Consider the following 3001-nt stretch of genomic DNA (forward strand, 5'->3'; position numbering starts at 1 on the left):
GATCATATCATTCCCTGAAATACAATTTTCTTGATAACACAATTAGTGACAGGATAAGAAAACTCGTAGTTAAACAACAGCACCCTTATTGCAGAACAGTTATTTCCCAGATGTGTGCCTCCAATTCTAATTTCTATGTCATTAACAAATGGCCTTCTTTTCATTCTGGCTGCCAACCAATTTCCAGGGCACACTGAATTCACTGCAGGTTCAAGCCCAGATCCAGATTTCCAAACCAACAAAGAAGGAGGAAGAGACCCCCTGAAACCACCGAGGCCTTCATCATGCCAGTCTCAGACACAGCACTCACAGGAAACAGGAAGTGACTCCTCTATATTTTTGACATAACATTTGTGTAATCTAAAGCTTCTTTAATAATAAAATAAAATAAAATTTTAAAAATGTAAATCAATAAATTCATATTGTTTAAGTAAAAATAAACTACAGATACTGGGGTAGCTGAAGTGGCAATGTGGGGCAGGGCAGGTAGAGAGGGGAGTGAGGAGGCAGTGGTGTAGGATGGCAGTGGCAGCGACCACCTATGAGCAGCTGAAGCCACATATCACACCTGAAAAATTTCATGTGGAAGCTTGTGATGATGAAATGGATGATTTACTCACCATTGAGTGCATGTCCATGAGTCAAGGAAGATGTTTCTCCTTCAGCTGTTACAAGACCAATATTTGGTATATTGGGCACAATCCATCTGGAGGCAGATCACTTTCAAAAAGACAAAAATTGGTGAAATTTTTAATCATGTAATCTGGAAAGCAACAGATTTTGATGTCCTTTCTTATACAAAGACAATGTTGCACTAATTAAATATTCAGTTACAAGAAAATAAAACTTTCCTAGTGATGATAAACTATGTCTTAAATACAGAAGGGTTTTACTTTTCAACAACTTATGATTTGACCCATACTTTCAAGCAACTGTCCTACACTACTCCAGAATTCCGAAAAATGAGTCTCTTGGAAAGAGACTTAGAAGTTCTCGTCTTCTAAGAGAACTTTCTGCTCAGCCAGAGGTCCATCGATTTGCTCTTCGACCACTGCATGGCTTTATTACTATGCACTTAAGTTCTATTAATGGAAAATACTTTGAGTGGGTTCTCATCTCAAGGAGTTTCAGAGATGGTGTGTAGTATTATGTAAGAGGAAATTATTCTGAAGGATATGCAACTAATGTTGTGGAAACAGAACAAATTGTACACTGCAATGGGAACAGAGCTTTACTTGTCCAGACCCGAGTATCAATACTAATTTTCTGGTCCCAAAGACCAAATCTCAAGTACAAACCATGGTCACAGATCAAAGAGTAGCTAATCACATGGATGGTTTCCAAAGGCATTTTGATTCACAATTAATTATTTATGGAAAACAAATCATATTCAATCTGGTTAACCAGAAGGGTTCAGGGAAGGCACTTGAACAGACATTTGCAAAATGATGTGTCTTCCTTAGGAAATGGAATGATCAGATACATTGTCTTTGATTCCATAAGGAATGTAGAAATACAAAATAGGTTTGGATAAGTATTTTATTGGATCAGGTTGCAGAAATGCAAGGTTAATTACATTATTTTCCAGTGGACTCTGCTGGCAAGGTGGTGACAATCCAGGAAGGTGTGTTCTGCAGGAATTGCAAGGATTGACTAGACAGAACCAATGTGACCCGGAGTTTGTCAGCTCATCATTCACTTCAGGCCCAGCTTAGAGACTAGGAGTTTTACATGTGGGACAAAAGCTCAAAGGACAAAATCAATTTGAGAAAATTTGTAAAACTTATGGCCTGACAATGCAAATTCTTGTGCCAAACTGTGCGCAGGAACTGGTGCCTTGAAGACTGGATTTACCAGAGCCAGACAGAGAACTCAGTAGGGACTTACAATGGGTTGCTAGAATTCATGTTGTATTACAAGAATGACTTTTCTGATGGATTTTGACAAGATTCCATAGACTCATTTCTTGGGAACTATTCAGCGAATGAATTAGAATCTCATAGTCCTTTAAGTGTTCCAAGGGATTGGAAATTCCTGGCTTTGCCTATTATCATGGCTGCTGAATTTTCAATGTGCATTATCTATTTGCTTATGGCTGGTGACACATGGACAAAAACACTGGACTATGCACTCTTCTGGGGAGTTGCAAGTATTGGAATAGCTCTTATTATCATTTACAGTGGCAAAGATTTTGTCAATGCTCCCAGATTGGTCCAGAAAGAAAAGACTGTCTGAATTTGTGTCTGTGGAAAACTGCTTTGTTTGGAAGATTCCATTTTGCAGAACTGGAGTCTTTATTGACCTGCTTCCACATCAGCCAGAGGTCTTTTTAAAGTCTTTATCAAAAAGCACACCTGTGCCCTTTGTATTGGTGAAGACCTACAATTGATCTGATATTACTGCCCTGATGATCTCTTTATTAGTGAGATGGTTACATTTATAATTTGAAGCTATTCTATAATTAAAATGTAACCTAAATTCAGCTCACCAGAATGGAGGGAATTTATTCATTGTTGATTTAAATCACCAGTTGCAGAATAAGAAATATATTAAAAATCTAGCTTATTTTTTACTTTTTATTATGCAAATTCCTTTAATGTCTGTGCTCACACATTTATGTTTTTATATGGTCATAATCAGAAAATTGAAACATTATATTTCTTCATTATTACCATTGTTACAATCTATATAATTACCTTGAGTTGGTTATTGACTACTTATTTAACCATTTCTCTATTTTTTTAACAAATCAGTTTTATTGATACATATTAATAAAGCATAAATCCAAATCCAAAGTGTACAATCAATGGTATTTGGTGTAATCACATAGTCGTGCATTTATCACTTTAGTCATTCTTAGAGCACTTTCATTATTCCAATAATAATAATAATAAACAAAAACCAACCAACCAAATAAACAAAACTCATCACCTCTCAGTTTCTCTATGCTTCTCCTGCTGTACATAGCTATTATTCTTTTTCCATCTCTCTATTTGTATTA

The 3001-nt window shown here is 36.2% G+C and overlaps 1 pseudogene; it reads left to right on the forward strand.

The window, feature by feature from the left end:
* Window positions 1-519: 519 nt before the first annotated feature.
* On the forward strand, window positions 520-2235 carry LOC101426487 (phosphatidylinositol-3-phosphatase SAC1 pseudogene; annotated as a pseudogene).
* The last annotated feature ends 766 nt before the right edge of the window (window positions 2236-3001 follow it).

Source organism: Dasypus novemcinctus, chromosome 5 (assembly GCF_030445035.2).
Source record: "Dasypus novemcinctus isolate mDasNov1 chromosome 5, mDasNov1.1.hap2, whole genome shotgun sequence".
Lineage (NCBI taxonomy): Eukaryota > Metazoa > Chordata > Mammalia > Cingulata > Dasypodidae > Dasypus > Dasypus novemcinctus.